Consider the following 23523-nt stretch of genomic DNA (forward strand, 5'->3'; position numbering starts at 1 on the left):
AGACCAACCGCAGCGTCATCATCAAACCAGCAGACAAAGGAGGGGCCACTGTCATACTGAACAGAACAGACTACTGCAAAGAAGTATACCGACAACTGAACAACCAAGAACACTACAGACAGTTACCCGCATATCCGACCAAGGAACACATTCACCAACTTAACAGACTGATCAAGACCTTGGATCCAGATCTTGAGCATCCTACGTGCTCTCATCCCACGTACTCCCCGCATTGGAGATCTCTATACTGCCTCCCAAAAATACACAAGGCCAACACACCAGGCCGTCCTATTGTTCCAGGCAATGGGACCCTGTGTGAGAACCTCTCTGTCTACATCGAGGGCATCTTGAAACCCATCCTACAAGGTACGCCCAGCTTCTGTCGCGACATGACAGACTTCCTACAGAAACTCAGCACCCATGGACCAGTTGAACCAGGAACATTCCTCGTCACAATGGACGTCTCGGCACTCTACACCAGCATCCCCCATGACGACGGCATTGCTGCAACAGCCTCAGTACTCAACACCGACAACTGCCAATCTCCAGACGCAATTCTGCAACTCATCCGCTTCATTCTGGATCACAACGTCTTCACCTTCGACAACAAGTCCTTCATCCAGACGCACGGAACAGCCATGGGGACCAAATTCGCACCCCAATACGCCAACATCTTCATGCACAAGTTTGAACAAGACCTACTCGCCGCACAGGACCTTCAACCGACGTTATACACCAGATACATCAATGACATTTTTTTCCTTTTGGACCCACGGTGAAGAATCACTGAAACGACTACACGATGACATTAATAAGTTCCATCCAACCATCAGACTCACCATGGACTACTCCCCAAAATCAGTTGCATTCTTGGACACACTCGTCTCCATCAAGGACGGTCACCTCAGCACTTTGCTTTACCGCAAACCCACGGATAACCTCATGATGCTCCACTTCTCCAGCTTCCACCCTAAACACATTAAAGAAGCCATCCCCTATGGACAAGCTCTCCGTATACACAAGATCTGCTCAGACGATGAGGAGCGTAACAGACATCTACAGACATTGAAAGATGCCCTCGTACGAACGGGATATGGCGCTCGACTCATCGATCGACAGTTCCAACGGGCTACAGCAAAAACCCGCACCGACCTCCTCTGAAGACAAACAAGGGACACAACTGACAGAATACCCTTAGTCGTCCAGTACCTCCCCGGAGCGGAGAAACTACGACATCTTCTTCACAGCCTTCAACACGTCATCGATGAAGATGAACATCTTGCCAAGGTCATCCCCACACCCCCACTACTTGCCTTCAAACAACCGTGCAACCTCAAACAAACCACTGTTTGCAGCAAACTACCCAGCCTTCAGAACAGTGACCACGACACCACACAACCCTGCCATGGCAATCTCTGCACGACATGCCAGATCATTGACATGGATACCACCATTACACTTGAGATCACCACTCACCAGGTACGCGGTACATACTCGTGCGACTCGGCCAACGTTGTCTACCTCATATGCTGCAGGAAAGGATGTCCCGAAGCGTGGTACATTGGCGAGACCATGCAGACGCTGCGACAACGAATGAACAGACATCGCGCGACAATCACCAGGCAGGAATGTTCCGTTCCAGTCGGGGAACATTTCAGCAGTCAAGGGCATTCAGCCTCTGATCTCTGGGTAAGCGTTCTCCAAGGCGGCCTTCAGGACGCGCGACAACGCAGAATCGCCGAGCAGAAACTTATAGCCAAGTTCCACACACGAGTGCGGCCTCAACCGGGACCTGGGATTCATGTCACATTACATTCACCCCCACCACCTGGCCTGCGAAATCCTACCAACTGTCCTGGATTGACACAATTCACACCTGGATCTGTAAAGATTTAATCACCTGCTGATGCTCGTATTCCAAGCATTGTCTGGCAACTTTGAATCTGTCTATATATGTTTCTGGAACATAACTCTTCATTCACCTGAGGAAGGAGCAGTGCTCCGAAAGCTAGTGACATCGAAACAAACCTGTTGGACTTTAACCTGGTGTTGTAAGACCTCTTACTGTGAACATTCTTTAAGCACGCCTGCTTGAGCTACTTGACTGTGGAGGCAAAGTCTGCTCCAGGTCCTGCTAACAATTAAGTTATGGAACATGCTGACATTTCTTTGTAGCTCAGGTATTCACAGGCCAATTAAGGCAACCATACCATCACCAAGACTGGTACAAACCAGAGACTGACTTAAACACAGATTCTCCTGGTTTTATGGTTCACCGCTATAATGTGCAATCATTCACAGGAGTACCCAAACAACCCTCGATACATTTTGAACAGGTAGCCACATTTTGAACAATGTGAAATCCAAGTTACTAACAATCTGTTAACCAAGTAAAATTGATAGGCCTTGTTAGTTAAGTGCACTTGACATATGGGTATTGTCTGTCTCCTGCCACAATATGTCAGATAATATAAAACAACCCACACTAAGCCTCCTGTTAATTTCAATCAGCCAGCATGAAATTTATTTCTGGTGATTGAAACTGGCTGTATCAATTTTTTCCAACCCATCTAGTCTTACTGAGAACAAACAAAATTAATGCAGATAGAGAAAAAATTAAAAGAAGAAATAATAGGAGCATAATACTAATCTTCCAGTTACCAGAAAAACAAAGTAGATTTAAAATATCCTAGTTTGGGACAATCCTTTCTTTCCCAGCTATGTCCTTTAGGTGCAGGAAAAAAGTGGTCCTAGCAATAGTGGTTATTGAGGAGCAAGATTTTTGGTGAGTGAGGTGTGGGGGGTGGAAATTGGGGTGTAAAGAAACTCCTTTCTCTCCTCCTGCACAGATATTAGTTTCCTACTTTAGGTAAAGTAAATCCTTGTAGAATGGTAACAGATCTACAGTATCCATTCAAATCTGTTGCCGAGTGATAATGTCACAGGACTAGCAAACTAGAGGCTCAGGCTAATGCACTGGAGACACTGGATCAAATCCGATTAAATTTAATTAAGAAAATCTGGAATTGAAAGTTACTTTCAGTAATAGTGGTCATGAAACTATCAACGATTGTTGTAAAAGTCCAACTTGTCCTTTAGGGAAAGAAATCGGTCATTCTTACCTGGCCTACATGTGAATGCAGACCCAGAGCAATGCGCCCGTTGCCCTTTGAAATGCCTTGGCAAGCAACTGAATTCAAGGGCAACTACGGATGGGCAACGAATGCTGGCCTTGCCAGCAACACCCACATCCCATGAAAGAATAAACAAAAAGAGCACTTCAAGCCATTCCAACATTGTTTTATCCAGGCTGTTTTCATATCCCTTCTCAACCATAATGGCAGATACCAAATGGTTACCTATTGACATTCCAAATCATATGTGCACATTCCAGAGAGTCCGTGAAGAGTACAAGTCACAATGTAAAAAAAAAAATCGTCCATTGTTGCTCCCTCTCCAAAAAGACCCTAAAAAGGTGCAGATTGGATTGCAGATGGATTTACAGCTTGCATTTGTGGCCTGGGGGTAAATGTAAACTCATGTTAACGCAGATATTGGCAGAGGAAATGCTGATTTTAGACACCAAAACGTTGCTGCTGCCAAGAGAAAAATTCAAATGCCAAGAATTAAACTTAAAGCCAAGAATCTTGAAACTGTGAGTCAAGTAAACAGAAGCTCTTATCCAAGTATAATTATTCAGATTGTCATTGGATAACTATGCACATCCTGAATTGTACGGCTTTTGCATCACAGTGGTTATAAACGGTAGGGTGGAAGAGGCCAGCAGCACTGAAACAATCTCCGACAGAGAGGACAAATTAATTTGTGCCCTGTGCTGCTAGTCAAACAACTTTTGCTAAATTCATGCATACAATTGCTAGGCATGACTCAGTCAGTATAACATTCTCTCATATTTACTCATGTAATTAATATTTTATCACTCTATAGCTTTATTGTATTTCTTTTGTGCTATAAGCCTAATTACATCTCCTTTCTCCCTTTGTCTCTGCAGTTATTAAACTCACAGACATGGTGTACTGCTCCATTTACTTGAATATTGAAATATTTTTAGTATTTCAAAAGAAAAAAAATCATGCATAATAATTTCAAACCTTTCTCTATTTCCCATTATACAGAATTAGTCCTGTAGCCCTCAAAGGATTAAGCAGCCAGTCGCTGCCATAGCAACAATCAATAATAAAATGACAGGTCAGCAACGCATGTGTAATCTGCACCTGGCGTTACAAGCAGCATGATCCACATCATAATCACTATTCATTATAAAAATATCACGGAGTATATTTGAATTTGGGATACAAATTTCCATTATCACTGCCGCACTTGCTTTGGTTCAAGTTTCAAAGTGGCCCCTTTAAACTGCAAGACTTATTAAAAGTTTGATAATGTTTCAAAAACATTTTGCCCAAAATTCAACAAGAATTTAGTAGAATGAAATACAGTACTTCCTCAATGTGCATCATAAAACTCTGTAATGCCAAGTCAAGGCTCCAAGGATGTCAGCCCTATAAGGTTCCCAGAGAGAATCGTGTTTCTAGATGTTCTATGTATAGGCATTCCGTGGAAATGTCAATAGCTGAAGCAGTCAGCACGTAAACCAAATGAAAACTTGCATCAAACTATCACCTAGTATACACTGCAGAAGTTGACATGTTGGAAGTGACGGCATTAAATATTTTAGGAGCGCTGAGCTTATACTCAGCTGGAACAACAAAATACTTCAATCTGTGTAAATTATTGGGGCGGGCTATAAACACATGCACAATGAAAAGGCAGTTTTAAACTACAGCTTCATACATTCTTGAAAGAGAATTATGGAAACTTTAAATGGCAGTTCACTGTGTTCTCCATGTGAACTGAACCATGCAAAAAGGTCACTGATTTGGCCAAAACCTTCAGCTTTGCACCATGATTAAAAGGCATTTGGTGAAAACGCAGCTCACGTCCCTCCTTCCAGCAGGTGGTTTAAGAAATTCCAAGGATGAGGAATACACTACATAAATCATATTTGCTTCAAATTTACAGGTATTTTAAAATGATCAACACAATGAAATATGCATATTTCTTTAGTCCCCTGCAAAGTATTTCCTTCTGAATTGAGGCATTAAGCACAATGACAATCCTTAAAGCAATTTTACACTCTTACATACCAAAGAATCATAGAATCCTTACAGTGCAAAAGGTCATTCGGCCCATCGAATCTGCACCGACCCACTTAAAGTGCACCCTACCCAGGCCCATTTCCCCACGCTATCCCCGGACCCCCACCTAACCTGCACATCTTTGGACACTAAGAGGCAATGGTCAAGCCACCCAACGTGCTCATCTTTGTGACAGAGAGGAAACCGGAGCACCGGAGGAAACCTATGCAGACTGAGGGAAAACATGCAAACTCATCTCATACAGTGACCCAAGGCCGGAATTGAATTTGGGTCCCTGGTGCTGAGGCAGCAGTGCTAACCAGTGTGTCACTGAGCCGCCCTCCTTTACGTGCAATTGTGGTGTTTGATCCCTACTTGTTTTCCTGCACTCACTCCAATATTTTACAATTAGTATTCGGAAATGGTAACTTCCATGATGCTGACTTTTAGACGAGATGTCAACCCGATGCTCTGTCTGTCCTCTCAGGCGGACATAAAAAGCCCCAGGGCATTATTTGAAGAATACTATGGAAGTTCTCGATGTTCCAGACAACATTTATCCCACAACTAAACATTAAAACAGATTATTACCTCAATGTAAACCCCTTCTAGTCCATCAGCTTCTTGTTCTGAAAGTTGCTACTTTTTGTTGCAATCTCTCACAGCTACACTTTAATATATAACAAATAAAATCATCTTAAATCTTCTCCCTTCCTCCAGTTCTGATGAAGAGCCAAAAGGATTCAAACGTCAACTCCTTACTACAGCCAGTCCTGCTAAAGTTTTCCAGTATCCTCTGTTTTTGTTTCAGGTTCCAGCATTTGCAGTATTTTGCTTATTTTACTAAAACAGATTATCTGGTCCATATCATACTGCTACATTATAATAGTAATATCTATTCAAGAGTACTTGATCAGATGCAAAATACTTTGCGATGTCTTATGGTGATGAAAGGATAAATATGAACCCAATGTCTTTTTTCACTCCATTCCGATCCATTGCCTTTACTGCATGACACACATAGAGGTCACACTCATTTGATTCTGTATGTACCTTTCCTTTTTTTAAAAAAATGTATTTGATTACAAACATGTATCAAAACAGGTTACAGTGACTAAACACTCTGGGAAACATACTTCCCAACAATCAACTATACAGTCTGTACAGATTTTTCTCCTTTTTCACCCTGTCCTCCCCCGCGACAAGCAGCCCCTCAAACACGGTCACAAACATCCCCCACCTTTCCTCAAACCCACCTGAAGAGCCTCTCAACTCATACTTTATCTTCTTCAATCACAGGAAGTCTTACAGATCACCCAACCAAGCCGCTACCCCCGGGGGCGATGCCGACCGCCATTCCAGCAAAATTTGCCGCCGTGCAATCAGAGAGGGGACGGTCAAGTCATCGGCCGTCCCCCTCTCCATGAGCTCCGGCTTCTCTGAAACCCCAAATATCGCCACCAAAGGGTCCGGGTCCGGGTCCACCTCCTCCTCCACTATCCTGGCTAAGACCGTGAACATACCCGCCCAGATCTTCCCAATTTTTCGCAACCCCGAAACATGTGCGCGTGATTCACTGGCCCTCGTCCACACCTCTCACACTCATCTGCTACCCCCTGAAAGAACCCACTCATTCTTTGCCCGAGTCATATGCACCCTATGCACCACCTTAAACTGCATCAGGCTCATCCTTGCACAAGAGGAGGTCCCGTCTATCCTACAAAGTGCCTCACTCCATACTCCCTAATTGATCTCCCCTCCCAACTCCGCTTCCCATTTTTCCCTGATCTTCACTGCCCGCTCACCTCCCTGCTCCCCCAGCCCCTTGTATATATCCCCAATTCTAGGACAGCACGGTGGCACAATGGTTAGCATTTCTGCCTATGGCGCTGAGGACCCCGTTTGAATCCCGGCCCTGGATCACTGTCCGTGTGGAGTTTGCACATTCTCCCAGTGTCTGCCTGGGTTTCACCCCCACATGCCAAAGATGTGCAGGATAGGTGGATTGGCAATTCTAAATTGGCCCTTCATTAGAAAAATAATTGGGGACTCTAATTTTTTTTTAAAATCCCCATATCTTCCCTCCCCTTCCACTTCCGGAAGCAGCAGTTGCTCCAGCAGGATGTATCCCGGCAACCTAGGGAGCCCCCGCCAGACCTTTCGCGCAAAGTCCCTAACCTGCACATACCTGAACTCACTCCCCCCTCGGCAGCTCTAACCTCTCCCTTAGCTCCTCCAGACTGGCGGACCCTTCCTCCAAATACAGATCCCTCACCTTGACCAGCCCCATTTCCCTCCAACTCCTGTATACACTATCCATCCCCCGCCAGCTCTAACTCATGATTCTCATACAGCAGCGTTAGCACCGACATCCCTTCCACCCTAAAATACCTCCTCAACTGATTCCATATCTTCACGGTGGACTGCGCCACCAGGCTCCTTGAATACCTACTTGGAGCCATTGGCAATGCTGCCGTCACCATAGCCCTCAAACTAGACCCCTTACAAGATTCCTCCTCCATCCTAAACCATTCTACTCCTTCTGTATATACCTTTCCAATGTCATCAGCATATGTTTAGCAATGGGTTCTCTTTTCACCCCACATCAATAGTTGTGGAGTATCCCATTATGGGATACTTTTTTCCCTCACTTACATGCTGTCTCTCAAATAAGTTATCTGAAGAGATCTGCAATTTCCATACAATGATAGTACCCATGTTCATCTATCCACTATCAATCTTGACTCCACATATACCTGTTTTATCACATTGACATTTGACATGAAATGTAGCTAAGCTAGAAATCCACTTAACAAAGCTCTTCTGAGCTGCTTCTTCAGGCTAAGGCACATGATGCACCATTTCAAGAGTTCCATTTGTGCCCTAAGCTAGCTTCAAACCAATTGATTGTCGTACCATTTAGTTTCACCAGCAAATTCTGTTAGCTCAAGACTAACTTTTCCAATGACCTCTTTACCACCCTCTCAAACACCACCTCATACAAACTCCAACTCATTCATATCTTGTCCTAGGCTAAATCGCATTCACCAATTCCCTTGCTAACCTCCAGTGACTTCCTCTTCTCAACATATACAATTCCAAATCTTTGTTCTGGTCTTCAATCAACAAGGTGTCTTACTCCAGATCCAGAGTGAAATAACTTGCCAACATCCGTTGTCCAGGTTCACACCTACGGTATGTCTAGGTGGTGAAATCCCACAGAATCCCGACAGTGCAGAAGGCGGCCATTCGGCCCAACAAGTCTGCACAAACCCTCCAAAAGAGCACCTTGCATAGGCACACCCCCATTCCCAGAAGCCCACCTAACTTTGGATACCATGGGCCAAATTAGCATGGCCAATCTGCACACCTTTGGACTATGGGAGGAAACTGGAGCACCCAAAGGAAACCCACGGAGACATGGTGAGACCGTGCAAACTCCACACACACACACACACACAGCCACCCTGGGTTGGAATCGAACCCAGGCTCCCTGGCTCCGAGGGACAGCAGTGCTAAATCTTGAAAGATTGGGGAACAACACTCAACAACGCCTTCAATGTAGAGGAAACTAGGATTTTGTTTTTAATGACTATCAAAACAAATGCAGTCTTATTTGTCAATGTAAATAAAACGGTCACTGCCTTTGCTGTCGGTCTGAAGTGGCCAGTTCCCCACACCTGCTAACCTCCCCCAGTGGACAAAGGTGCGCCTCCTCAGCCGTGGTGCCAAAGAGCACCTCAACCCTCCAGGGTGCATTTTGCTGCGAGCAAACCAACTCCAAATACCTTTGCAACGAGACGCGGCGACTCGGAAGGAGAAATGGAAGGAAGCTTCTCAGCCCCTCGCAGCTCAAGTGTGGCTGACCCGACGTGCCTTCAAAAAGACTACATTAGATATGAGCCGTGCTCGGCGGCACCCCGACCTTTTCCCTGCTTATTGTGAGTGGGACACGTTGAACCAGGAGAGACGCTGGCAGAACAGGAAGAAGTTCCGGTTCATTGTGTGCGGGGAGGGGAGGGGAGGCAGCAGGAACGGAGCCGCCCGCCAGGAGCCGGAGGGGGCGACGCCCACTTTACAGCCGCCGCATCTCGGACATTAATCAGCAAGTCGTATTGACGAACACGACGGTTGTTCTTTGAAATCGTCGTGCCCGCAGCCGACAATACATCGCCTCCCCTCAGAGCGGGCTGAGCACCGGTTCCCAACCCCGGGGGGGGGGGGGTCAGTAACTCTCCCTCTCGGCTCCCATTATTGACGCCCCGATCGCTCAATGCTCTAAACTCCCCCTCCCTCGCCTAGCAGTGGTACGGTCGGACACGTGACTCCGGCTGAGGCCGGGGTTGTTGTTGTCGCCGTTTCTTAGCAACGGGGAAGGAACATGGCGGATGAGGAGAGGTAACTGGACATCACCATGCCCACAACCCGCAACGCTTTCCTTTCACATTTTAAACAAAATAACAATGCTGCTGTCACCGAATTCTTCGCGATGTCAGGAAATTGAAAGTGGTTGCGAAATTTCATTTAATGTTTGCGTTTTAAGGATTGCCGGGCCCTTCGAGGCTCATTGATGAAGAGGGTCTTCGATGTGATGGTTTGAAAATGGAGCCGCGTCTCCGGTGGATTCTAACCTGGAAAACACGCAGTTTCTTTAAGGTTTGCGATGCGGTTCACTTGACCACTGCGAATCTCATTCCTGAATTTCCTCTTGATGTTCATTCACGAGGCTTAAAAGTGTCCTTTAAGTTGTGTGTGTGTGTTTTTTTTAACCGTGTAGTCATCAAACTATGATGTCAACGCATGTGTGACTGATAGAAGCACGGCTACAAAAACAAATACTGCGGATATTGGAAATTTGCAATGGAAAATAGCGAAAAGCTCAACAGGTCTGCAGTAGCTGCGAAGAGTGGGGTTCTGTGTTCATGTTTCGGGTTAATTGACTTTCGGCAGAACTGGAAAAAGTTAAAGGCGCAACACGTTTTAAGCAAGTGCTCAGGCAAAGAGCGGGAGAGGAGCAAGGAATAAAAGGAAAAGGTCTGCCACAGGGTCGAAGACAAGAAAAATTAAATTAGGCTAATGCTGAAAGGCAAAAGTGGGTGATAATGGAAGGAGAGTAATAAAAAGATGGTCCAGAAAAGCTATAAATGACAACAGAACCAACGTCAGCTGTTACTGTCTGAAAAAACAGAAGTGGTTGGAAGAGAGTCATGCAGGTCGGAAGAAGCCCATCGAGTCTGTACCAACAAAACTACACTAATCACACTTTTTGGCACATAGCCTTGAATGACATTTGTATGACATATCAACTGCTCATCCACATACTTTTTTAAAAATTGTGAGGTTTCCCGTCTCTACTATCCGCCATACATACCAATGCCACCACCCTCTGGGTAAAAATATTTTTCCTCAAATCCCCTCTAAACGACTGTGCCTCCCTCACCTTAAAATTGTGCCCCCTCATTTTTGACCCTTCAACTAGGGGAACAGCTGCTTCCTATCCAGCCTGCCCATATCCCTCATAATATAATAAACCTCAATCAGGTCCTCAGCCTTCTCTGCTCTAAAGAAACCAACCTGAGCTTTGATAACTCAATTTGGAGACCTGATGTTAATTTGTTTTGTATTCGTTCATGGATGCTAGACCAGCGTTTAATGCCTATCCCTGATTGCCCTTGAGAAGGTGAGTTGCCTTCCTGAACTGCTGCAGTCCTTGTCTTGTTGGAACATCCACAGTGCTGTTTGGGAGTTCCAAGATTCTGACCTAATGACAGTGAAGGAACAGTGATATAGTTCCAAGTCAGAATTGTGTGTGGCTTGGAGGGGACTGAAAGATGAGGTGCTGTTTCTTGAGCTTCTGGAGGAATTTATTAGAAAAGTGTAAGAGTTGGTTTTGAATGTTGTTATAATTTCAGTTGAGAAATGCAAGGTATAAACTTGCATTTGTATGTTTTTTTAACATTTAGAGTACCCAATTATTTTTTTCCAATTAAGGGGCAATTTAGTGTGGCCAATCCACCTAATTGGCACAACTTTGTGCTGTGGGGGTGAAACCCACGCAGACAAGGGGAGAATGTGCAAACTCCACACAGACAATGACCCAGGGGCGAGATCGAACCCGGGTCCATACAAATGCCCTTGCATTTGTATGTATTTAGAGTATGTTACTGAGTCATATTTAAGCAAAATAGCACTTGGGTAAACTGAAACAATTGTTCATTCCTGTCTGGTGCAACAATAAATGGGAAAGGTGGCCAAACCATGGTTTACAAGGGAAATCAGAGATAGTATTAGATCCAAGGAAGAGAGACAGGGCAGAATAAAAAGGCAGACCTGAGGATTGGTCGGTGTGGTCTTACCAATGCCCGGCACAACTGCTTCAAAACTTCCTACTTTTATATTACATTTTCCTTGCGATGAAATACAGCATTCAATATCCCTTCCTAATCACTTGCTGTAGCTGCATATTAACATTTTGTGATTCACGTACCAAGACATCCAGATCTCTCTGCACCTGAGTTCTGCAACCTTTCTCCATTTAAATAATATGTTGCTTTTCTATTCTCTCTGTCAAAGTGGACAAGTTCACATTTTCCCACATTATGCAATATCTGCCAATTTTTTGCCCACTCGCTTAACCTATCTATATCATTTATCTATCCACTTTGCAACTTTCTTTCCTAATCTTTGTGTCCTCAAACTTAACAACTATAGTTTGGTCCCATCATCCAAGTCATGAATACAGATTGTAAATAGTCGATGACCCAGCATTGATCCCTGTGATATTCCACTAATTACATCAACGACTCATTTTTTAAAAAAATATTCGTTCTTGGGATATGGGTGTTGTGGAGGGGTAATCTGTGAGGGCATTTAAGAGCCATTGCTGTGGGTCTGGAGTCACATGTAGGCCAGACCACATAAGGACAGCAGATTTCATTCCCTTAAGAACCAGATGGGTTCTTGCGACAACTCGACAATGGTTTCATGGTCATCATTGGACTTTAATTCCAGATTTTTTTATTGAATTCAAATTCCCTGGTGGTATTCCAACCCAGGTCCCCAGAGCATGACTCTGGGTCTCTGGATTACTAGTCCAGTCCCTCTATGCCTACTTTGTTTCCTGGTAGCCAACCAATCCTCTATCCATGGTAATATGTTACCCCCAACATCATGAGCTCTTATTTTGTGTAGTAACCTTTGATGTTGCACCTTAAAAAATAGCTTCTGGAAATCTAAGTACACTACATCCACAGGCTCCCCTTTATCCAGGTTGCTTGTTACTTTCTGAAGGAACGCTTAAGAAATTAGTCAAACACGATTTCCCTTCAGAAAACCATGTCAACCGGTTGATTGTACTGAGGTTTTCTAAGTACCTGCAATCACTTCCTTAATATACACTTCAGCATTTCTTAATGACAGATGTTAGGCTAACTGGACTAGTTTCTTGATTTTTGTCTCTCTCCTTTCATAAACAGAGGAGTTCAAACAAAATGTAGTGTTAGCATTCATCATCATTCAGACAATGCACAGCAGTAGCACTCATAGAATCATTACAGTGCAGAAGGAGGCCATTCGGCCCACTGAGCCTGCACTGACTCTCCGAAAGAGCACCCTACCTAGGCCCATGTCAATATGTGATACATTTGGACTATATTCATCTGAACACATTCATGGAGCTTGGACTATAGACTTATGATAGCAAAGTACCCTCCAAAAATTTTGAGGCCTAGGCAGATACATCCCTTGCCTGTTTCACATGTTAGACCCCTTTTAAATGTGAAAATTGGGTCTTATATTGTACATAGAACATACAATTACTATTTTGGATTAGAACTGGTCAAAGCATAGCCTGTACACTTTTCAAATAGTTTCACGGGTGATCGAGCCAACGAGGGTGTGAACACAAGAGATCGGAGAAGGCGTAGACCATATGGCCTGTCTAGGTTGCTCTACCATTCAGTATGATCCTGGCTAAGATCCACCAAATGTAACTTTCACACTGGGCTGGATCTTGCAACAGTGGGGCATCTTGAGTCATGGTCCAATGGGTTTTCTCTACAGCCTTAAACTAAAATTTGTGGCATAATTAATAGAAGCCTAAGCTGATAACTGTGTAGCAACAACATTGGATATCTGAGACTCAGTAAATGGTGAATGCTATGAAACCTAACTTACCTTGTTGGAGAGTGTGGCAGTCGGGAACCTAAACTCCCGGCAGACCTCAGAGTTTTTGCGCATGCAGAAACCGGCATTTTTACATTTTGTTTTAGGCTCTTGTGCATAAGGAAACAGAGTAAAAGCCTGGATCAAGTGACTGGGAGTACCATTGAGAGGAAGAGTCCCAGTCAGGGCAAAAAAGAGAGGGGACAGGAAGTGTGCCAGAAAGGGAACTGGGACCTTTTCCTGTCCCTGTCAAATCAAGAGAAGAGCAGAGAAAATAGGGAAAGGGCTGCAGGAGCAGATTTTAAGTAAAGAAGGCTCAAGAGAAGAGAAAATAACTTTATTGTCCACATAAAAGTGGAATTTTATCTTTGGCTTCACCGCCAATATAACATGTAATCATACAGTCATTCATTTTAAACAGTATATATTTCATGTATAATAATAATATAATAATCTTTATTGTCACAAGTAGGCTTATATTAACACTGCAATGAAGTTACTGTGAAAAGCCCCTAGTCGCCACATTCCGGTACCTATACCTATATTCATACATTTGTGCATATATAACATACACTCATACCATACAAACATAGTGCATTGCACGCTGCCATGAAGGGGCTTGGAGCAGCTAAATAAATAAAAACAAAAAAATAAAAGAATCCCAACAGTGCAGAGTGAGGCCATTCGGCCCATCGAGTCTGCACAAATCCTCTGAAAGAGCACCCTACCTAGGCCCACTCCCCTGCAACCCCATCTAACATTTGGACACTAAACGGCAATTTAGTATGGTCAAGCCACCTAACCTGTGTATCTTTGGACTGTAGGAGGAAACCAGAGGAAACACAGGGAGACACGGGGAGGAAGTGCATACTCCACACACACAGTCACCCGAGGCTGGAATCGAACCCGAGTCCCTAGTGCTGTGATGCAGCTGCGCTAACCACTGTGCCACCGTGCTGCAAGTTAAATTTACATTGTTATTTAATAAGTTTTTAGCACTGGGAACAAAAGCTCTGGTAATTGAAGAGGGCTCAAGAGAATTCCTGAAGATTCAAGAATGCCACCAGAGTTTGGTCACTCTGTGCTGTGGGCTAATGGGGCAAAGAACAGTAATGTGCTTGGTGTGGCTGAAAAGCTGAACTTATGATTGGGAATTGGTGCTTCAGTGCATACTCGGGAGAATGGAATCCTGGTAGGCAAGAATGGAGCCCTGTGAGATAGGCTGTCGTTGCCATCTGACTTGGAACGACTTTGAACAGTATTCCAAGCTGAGATCTTTGAAGATGAAGACTATAATCTGTCATGAGAGAAATGGAGTTTCAGTGAGATTGGTTGACTCAAGGTTATTGATGTCTGGACATGTTGAGAAATCTGTGGACTCTATTTTGGTTGCATTCCGCATTTATTGTGCAATGTGGTGCGTTTGACTGCAATTCGCTTATTAATTCACATGTATCTCATATTCGTCCTGAATAAGAATTTAAGCTATATTGTAAATTGTTTATCTTTCAGACTTTGTATGGCAATGTTTATTGTTGTATGTTCAAAACGCATAGAATTTTGTGGATTATTTGCAGAGCAAGTGTCTTGAATCTCATACTTTTTCTACTTTAACAAAACGTTATTGGTCCCTATCAACAACTTGGCTGAGGATCATAACAGTGAAACCAACCATGTATTTTCTTAACCAATGAAATTTCAGGATTGAGAAAGAGACAGAGAAATAACTGAGAAGGAGGGCGAATTAGGTTTGCTGAATGAGTTATTTCAGGAATAAAAATAAATAATGGGGGAGAAAAAAAATTGGATTAAGAGAAAAAAAAAGAGATAAGGAAACCTAACAAGAACATTTACAATTTGCCATTTTTTAAATCTCCAAGAATAAATTTCAAACTGAAGGAATAAGACTTCAGAGTTTAAAATGTTCATTTTCCAGGCCAGGGAATTGACATTGCATCAACAATTATAGTGTCATTAAAAAAGCACTTGAGCAGCACGGTGGCACAGTGGATAGCACTGTAGCCTCACAGCGTAAAGGTCTCCGGTTCGATCCCGGCCCTGGGTCACTGTCCTTGTGGAGTTTGCACATTCCCCCTGTGTTTGGGTGGGTTTCGCCCCCAAAACCCAAAGATGTGCAGGGTAGGTGGATTGGCCACGCTAAATTGCCCCTTAATTGGAAAAATGAATCAGATACTCTAAATTTATTTTTATAAAAGCACTTGCACTCTTAATTACCAGACTTTCTGCTGAGTTTAATTGGCAATTAATGTGCAAACCAATGAGTACTTAAAAGTACCTGGAAGGCTAAGTGCAAGATGCCATTTGTGCAAAAGCAATTAGTGAAGTGAAGCAATCCTGGGGATTCACAGGTCATGATGTAATTCTTAAGCCACACATTTGTTGTATTTGCACATTAATAATGGCGGCACGGTAAGACAGTGGCTAGCACTGTTGCTTCACAGCGCCAGGGACCCGGATTCGATCCCCCGCTTGGGTCACTGTCTGCGGAGGCTGCACGTTCTCCCCGTGTCTGCGTGGGTTTCCTCCGGCTGCTCCGGTTTCCTCTCACAAGTTCCGAAAGATGTGCTTGTCAGGTGAATTGGACATTCTGAATTCTCCCTCTAGGTACCCGAACAGGCGCCGGAGCGTGGCGACTAGGGGATTTTCACAGTAACTTCATTGCAGTGTTAATGTAAACCTACTTGTGACACTAATAAAGATTATTATTAATGGTATTTATTAATAGTGCACTGTCCTATCAAAATGAACATACTGCCAAGGTTCCTCTTCCTGTTCAGATCCATACCGATCTTCATCCCCAAGGCCTTCCTCCACAGCATAGATAAAATTATCATGGCGTTTGCTTGTCTGTGAAGGGGGGGTAAGAATCCAAGAATTCCCAAATCAACACTGCAAAGGAGGAAAGTAATGGGCGGTCTGGCACTGCTGAGTCTACATACTACCACCGGCAGAGAGAGTGAGGGGATAGATACATGAATCCACCATTGAATGGGTGAGGTTGGAGGAGTCTTCCTGCAAGGGACCGATCCTCCTGGCCTTCGCCGTGGCAGCTTTCCTATCTCCCCCCCCCCCCATACGAAATACTCATCCTGCCCAGTGTTGGTAGCCACACTAAAGACATGGAATAAGATGAGGCAACATTTTAGTCTAACTGAGATGGCCCCCATCTGCGGAAACGACAAATTCCTACCAACCATGCTCAACACCACTTTTTAAAAATGGAGGCAGGATGGGGGGGACGCTGACAGTTAGGATTTTTACATGGGGGACAGACTAGCAATACTGAATAAACTGATGGAAGACCTGGAACTAATGACAGGATAGGAACTTAGGCAGCTACAGGTCAAGCACTTTCTCCGCAAAGAGACAGTAGGATATCCCAGGGCCCCAAGAAACAGTAAGGAAGGGGAACTGCAGGAACATTTACGGACAGTTACTGCACAGGGCGAAACTACCACTGAACAAAGCCAGATGAAAATGGGAGGATGAACTGGGGACGGAAGTGGGTTGGCAACTCTGGAGCGAAGAACTGAGCAGAGCTAACTCCACCTCCTCCTGCGCAAGGCTTAGCCTCACAGTTTAAAGGTGCACAGAGCACACCTAACCAGAACCCGAATGAACAGGTTCTTCCTGGAGGTGAAAGATGAATGCGAACAGTGCCAGGGAGGCCCGGCCAACCACACTCACATGTTCTGGATTTGCCCCAGACTTGTCGGGTTCTGGACAGCCTTCTTCGAGGCAATGTCCAAGGTGAGGATGGAGCCGTGCCCGAGAATGGCAGTCTTCGGGGTATCGGACCAGCCAGAACTACCCATGGGGAAGGGGGCCGATGCCCCTGCTTTCGCTTCCCTAATTGCACGCCAGAGAATCCTGCTCGGCTGGCGATCAGCAATACCACCCACAGCTGCGAATTGGCTGGCGAAATTTATCCATCTGGAGAAGATCAAGTACACGATCTGAGGGGTGGAAGAGGGCTTCCACAAAGTGTGGGGGCAATTTGTCGGCCTGTTCCAAGACCTGTTAAAGGCCAACAGCGACTAGGGAAAGAGGGAGAGCAGACAAGAGCACACAAAACTAAGAGGTACAAAGGGGGGAGGAAATGAGGAGGAAGCCACAGGGAGAAGCATTTGGGGGGTGGGGGAAGGGGCAGGAGGTCCCCAAGCCCCGAACCCACAAGTCCTGAAACAAAAAACACAGAAGGAGGAGAAAAAGGGAAGGGGGGGGGGGGGGGAATGGAGAACAGGAGTTCAGTGATAGAACACCCAGGGCGGAAGAGGTGGATACCAAGGAAGGGGGGGTGGGGAGATATATCAAGAAAGATGTATGTACATAAGAAACTATTGAAATTGTAAATATCAGACACTGTAAAATTGAAAATGCCAATAAAAACATTTTTAAAAAATAATTCACTGTCCTGAATCCAGTGAGCTGCATTGGGATGCTCATTGGGCACATACAGCTCACAACTTTGATTTAATTGAGGTTATGCCTTGAAATCTCACTAACATCCTCGTCCTCAAGCTTGGATGGATTGTGACACACTCCAACAATCTGCCACTCCTAAATTAAAATTGATTCCCTCGCATCCTGACTGATTTCTAGATCAGTCAAACGACTCTTACCCTGCAGGCATAAAAAACAGAAAACTGCTGGGAATACCCCACAGGCCAGGTGGCATCTGTGGAGAGAAACAAGAGTTCATGTTTCAGGTTGACATGATCTCTGAATTGAAGACCAAAAGTAAAAGTTTAAGCCAGTAGAAGTGGGGAGAGGTGTGTGATAGTAGCCTGGCGGGCAGGGAGATTGAAATGACAAAAGATTTCATGCTGCAACAGCTAAAGAGATGTAATAGGTATAGTAAAGAAAAACGTTATGTTTAAATGAGGTGCAAATGGTGATATAACCATCTGAATGCCACATGAAGGGCAAAAGAACAAACAAGACAAACACAGCAAAATAAAAGCAATAAAGAAAAAGACATAGAACAAGATGAGTGCACAGCTTGAGATCTGAAGTTGTTGAACACTATGTTAAGTCCAGAGGTCTGTAGAGTGCCGAGTCAAAAGATAAGGTGCTGTTTCCCAAACTTGTGTTGAGCTTTACTGGAACACTTTGGCGGTCAGGGACAGAAAGATCAGTATGGGAGGAAGGTGGAGAATTAAAATGACAAGCAACTGAAAAATGGAAAATGCTCAACAGGTCAGGTAGCAGAGAGAGAAGGAAAGTTAACATTTCACATCAGTGACATTTTATCTGAACAGGCAGGGAAAGCAAAACCAAGAGACCTCAGCTGAGGAACCTTGAGAGGATAATCTGTAATAATCATGAGAGGGGAAGGTGGCATTCAGGGCTTGCTGATGATGAAAACGTTAGCCATAATCATAGCATAGAGAGAAATGTATTAGGTCTTGGATTGAGGCAGAGAGATTGATCACAACTGAGGCTGAGAAAACAAGGCACACGGGCTTGGTGGGGCAGGAAGGGAAGCCAGCATTACCAGCAGGGATGTGATTGGCAGAGTGAAGGCCAAAGGGTTCCTTGAAGGAAGTTCATGAGCAATCCTGCTCCTTGGATGTGGGGTAGCAGCAGGTTGGGGAGACATTCTCCACTTTTTAACCATTATCACCCCAACCCCTCCATCCATCAGGGGTGGGGATTTGATATCAAGACCTTAAATTTACAACCTCCCAGTGGACACATTCTGAGAACAAACAAAAGCTTTGACGATAATGTAAAATGGGCAATTTGTTTGATTGCCATAGCTGGTTGAAAAGGAACATTACCAGATATTTCTCCTGCAAAGATCAGTTTGTCTCTCCTCAACTAGCTCTCAAAACTCTTGGACATGGTAAGAATTTTAAACTTGCCAAATCATTACCCAGTATAAGATCTATCCCTTTATTGGTAAACTAGGAACAATTCCATTTACTCAGTTACTTAATTTTCAAGATACTAATTTGTTTTCTTGTTTTTTTGAAGGAGTAAATTAACACTTCTCCCTGTGAGACAAAACCAGAATAAATAAACTTCAACAAACTCCCTCACTTTAGCAGTATTCAAGGTATAATCCCCTTGACTATCTTGAGCTGCATTCCCTGTTCTACTATGTTGAGGGAATACATTTCGCTTATCCCATTGACACAGTTTTATCCATTTCGTTTTCTGGTAGAGCCTTTGCTGAAGACTTCTTAGGTGTCCCTTTTACTGTCACTGGTTTACTGTTCACCTTCCAACAATTTGCCTTTGCCTCATCTAATGACAACAAAAACATACTAGGTTTTTTTACATCAATTGTTTTCTCTACATTATCATTGTTATTGACCGGAAAACCTTTGCTTAACCCATGTGACCAAAATTTTTCATTAGTTCATCTTGTTTAATTTTTTCTCTCCCTCGAATTGAGCTAAAGTTTTCACTTTTCCGTTTATCTGCTTCCTTTTCTCCCCAATGCAAGCTTTTTCATTTTTTTGTCTTTTCCTATCTCAAGCTACTTCATCTGCAACAAAACTCAATAGAATTACCAGCAGGGTTAACCTTTGCTTCTTTCAATCCCAGATTCTGTGCTATTCCCTCAATTATGTCCTTTTTTTTAGCCCCCACTTTTGACTCTAACTCCTCTACTAACTAGCCTTGGTTAATTGACGCAAATCACTCAGGGAAAAGTCCTTCCTTTCCAGAGAAGCCATAGCAATTGAGAAAACTATTGTTTTTCAAACAGTACAGTAATATTCACCATTATTAATCTTAACTGATAAGTACCAGTGCTCATAATTGCCTGTAGATTCAAAATCGTGCAAATGCCCTGAATATATGTTCTGATCCTTGACCAGACCCCTAAGCCTTTGGTAAGATTCAGTCAGGGACAAATAACATTATTTTAAAAAGTTGACAGTTTGAAATTTAAGAGATTAGTTCAGCGAAGAAAGCAACAAGAATTATAGGTTTTGAACAAACAGAAATAAACTTTTTAATTCAGAAAGATAAAATAATTTACAATATCAGTTGTAAGGATCCTCCTGTTTAAACCTGGTTTGATTCCTGTTTTCCCCTTTTATGTTTTGCTATTACAATTTTGACCTATGCTTGATTTATGGATGTGTGTCTTGAAGACAATCTGTATTTTTAACCCAAGCAGAAGCAGTAACCTGTCATTATAAGAACGCAGTCTGCATGAAGCAGCCTTATTTCAAACAAGCAGATTCCAGAACCATTTGATTGACATCAGAGATTACTCAGATTGATGGACTTGGCTGGCAGCCAATGAACTGGCGCGAGATGCTCGGCTTTGCCGATAGCCTGTGGTAATTGGTTCTGATTTTTCAGGAATGTCTCTCTCCCCAGTAAGGCTGGGTTGTAGTTTCACTTTCAGTTCAGAAGATGGAGGAAGCTTCTCTGATTTTCTCACTCTGATATAATGAAATATCTCGGCAAAATCCAACGTAAGAACTCTTCTTTCCCTGGTAAGGCTGGAGGCAATTTTAGTGAAACTGCAAAGGAGTGAGATTAAAAATTCAGGCTGGAAGCTGGGTTTAATGTGAGACAAAGAGCCTTATGAGTTAAAGGCCCAATTTAATAAAGGCTCTCCAGATGAAATCTTAATGCCTGTGAGTACTGAATGAGTGTTACTGCCAGAAGACCATCACCAACGCCACACTGGTGGCTTTGATCCCTCCCCGTGCTGGGGGGACAGCCTACTTCAAAGAATTCAACATCGAAAGATGTCGAAAAACTCTTCCATTTTTACTTTAATCCCTCTTAGTTTCACCCTTTCCATTCCTCTGTGGTTGTTTGTCTAATGTTGGTAGGGGGTGGACATTAAAGGGGTGGTAGTAGGTTAGTTTGCTGCTTTTCATTGTAATTACTGCATATTTCATGGTTATTTATGTGGTAAATAAACAGCAATTGTGTTTCAACCGACAAACCTGGTGACTATAAATTATTGGGCAGCCAAGGGCCAAAGATTTCGGGAATTTTATACAAATTATCGGTTAATACTCCGGGGCCTGAGGCGCTGGAATCGGCTGCGCACAAGCACAGGGTGTCGTAAATATTATCTTGTGCTTGAACATTCAGCGTAAGTATGAGAGTCATGTGAATCATCAGGCCAACTGTGGTTGAACACACCACGCTACACAATAAATGACAAGCTGTGACCAAGATAAAGTCCACAGATTACTTAACAACCCACAGACATCAGTAAACACGGTGAGTCAACTAATCCCACTGACATCTTGTCTCTCTTGAGTGATTCCAGTCTTTCAAGGATCTCACTTGGGAATACTCTCCTAAAGTTGCACCAGCTCTTCTGAGCCGTCGTTGGTTAACGGGTTCCTTGAGCCCTCTTCATTTAAAGTGTGCTAACTGCAGCCCTTTTCCTGTTTGGAGTCCCATTTTTCTGCATCTTTATTACCTTAATTTAACCGAGACCTGCCTCTGCCCCAGTCTCTGTTCTCTACCTAGGAACTCATTTTGGGCCCTGTCCCTTCTCCCTATTGGGACCTGAAGTGGACTAATTTAACTTCAAATATTAAAAGATTTGAAGTCGGCAATTGTAGTAATGAGCATTTACAGCTTTGAAATAAATTATTAGAGCCCTTTCTCAGCATGCTAGTGTTGGAAAGTAACAATCACAAACTTAATGACCTTCACAGGATGGGCAAGCAAATGTATGACAAGAAGCGCAGACGTCAACCTTCAATTAGCGAAAGAAGAAGACTGCTGCATCCTGTGTAATTCTTTTAAAAAAACTTTTAATTCACATTTTTCAAATTTTATACATGAACAACACAAAACAATAAACCGCAGAAACTCTACCTCCCCCCCCACAATGTGGCACAACACTCAACAGAAACACCATCCCCAAGTTCTCCCCTCCCCCCTCCTAATGACTAATGGTGACCAGTTCTTTAAAGTACAGAATAAACGGCTACCATCTCCAGTAGAACCCCTCAGTTGCCTTCCCCACAGTGTACTTAACTTTCTCGAGATATAAAAATTCCACAAGATCCCCCAGCCATACTGAGGCACTGGGTGGAGAAGCTGACCTCCACCCAGCAACACCCGCTTCAAGCACTCAGCGAAGCAAAGGCCATGACATCTGTCCCCGCCCCAGTCTGCAGCTCTGTCAAGTCCGATACCCCAAATATGACCCCTAAGGGAAAGGGCTTTAGTTCAATTTGTAGATTTGCCAACATGGTGCTACAGAAGGAGACCCAGAACCGCATGAGTTTAGGATATGACCAGATATCCATTGTGCTAATTGACTATCCCTCACCATGTCAATGGAAGACATTTAAAGACGATGGCTGCTCAAGCTGCTACAGCTGCTGGCGCCATGAAGATGTGATGTCAAATAAAGTCATTCAGTGAGGGAGATCATTGCTGTAATGGTTGTTGGGTTATTAAACATTTCAGTATTGTCTATCAATTACATCCACTTCAACTCATTGTGTGGACAATGGAACACATCCATACTGCCATCACATGATTAACTGGCTGCAGCGGGGTCCGATGCCTCAAGCCCATCCGAGCAAGGGAGTTTAGGACCAACACCTCAGGGGAAGATATTACTCAGCAAACGGATGATACCTTGAAAAGACAGTCTTCTCAGGGAATGAAAATAGGCCAATTCATTTCACCTGCAAAATTATTTTTCTTCACAGAGGTTTGACTGGAATTTTGACTGAAAAGTCAGTAATTTCCAACCTCCACTTGTCTTCAAGGAATCAGAAGAGAATCCTTCAGGCCTGCGAAGTTTTCAACCGCTATGGGAAGAACTGTGTACACAAATGACCAGTTCATTTTTATTTTCAGTAATCTGAGTGCTCATTACATCTCTAGATATCATCTTTTCTTTTGTCTGTATGTTTGTTGCATTTACATTTTGAGTGTAATGGAAATAAATGTTTATCCTTTTGATTTAAAATTACAAGGGATGCTGTTTGTTCTTTAAACTCACAGCACTCCGGGAGATACAACACTCCTCAAAAATACATCATGTTGCGGTCAGCTGAGAAATGGGACAAGGGGAAACGTATCCCACACCTCTCCCCATTTATACCATACTGTTATGCTGAAGAGTTGGCTAAGTTTAGCTCACTTGGCTAGACAGCTGTTTCATGATGCAGAGCAAGGCCAGCAGTGCAGGTTCAATTCCTGTACCGGCTGAGGTCACTCCCTG

The 23523-nt window shown here is 43.7% G+C and overlaps 1 protein-coding gene and 1 long non-coding RNA gene across 6 annotated transcripts in view; one reads left to right on the plus strand and one right to left on the minus strand.

Annotated features, from left to right (window-relative positions):
- Positions 1-9105, minus strand: part of tbc1d16 (TBC1 domain family, member 16) — a 143870-nt gene extending 134765 nt beyond the window's left edge. For 3 of the 5 annotated variants that reach the window (XM_072483498.1, XM_072483494.1, XM_072483497.1), the window contains exon 1: positions 8948-9105. The gene's annotated coding sequence lies outside the window, so the exon portion shown is untranslated. The remainder of the gene's footprint in view (positions 1-8947) is intronic. The other 2 variants (XM_072483496.1, XM_072483495.1) reach the window with 1 other exon arrangement.
- A 282-nt stretch (positions 9106-9387) lies between these two features.
- Positions 9388-16057, plus strand: LOC140395562 (uncharacterized). The gene is made up of 2 exons (XR_011936233.1): positions 9388-9557; positions 9703-16057. It is a non-coding gene; the product is annotated as an uncharacterized lncRNA (long non-coding RNA).
- The last annotated feature ends 7466 nt before the right edge of the window (positions 16058-23523 follow it).

This window comes from Scyliorhinus torazame, chromosome 18 (assembly GCF_047496885.1).
Source record: "Scyliorhinus torazame isolate Kashiwa2021f chromosome 18, sScyTor2.1, whole genome shotgun sequence".
Lineage (NCBI taxonomy): Eukaryota > Metazoa > Chordata > Chondrichthyes > Carcharhiniformes > Scyliorhinidae > Scyliorhinus > Scyliorhinus torazame.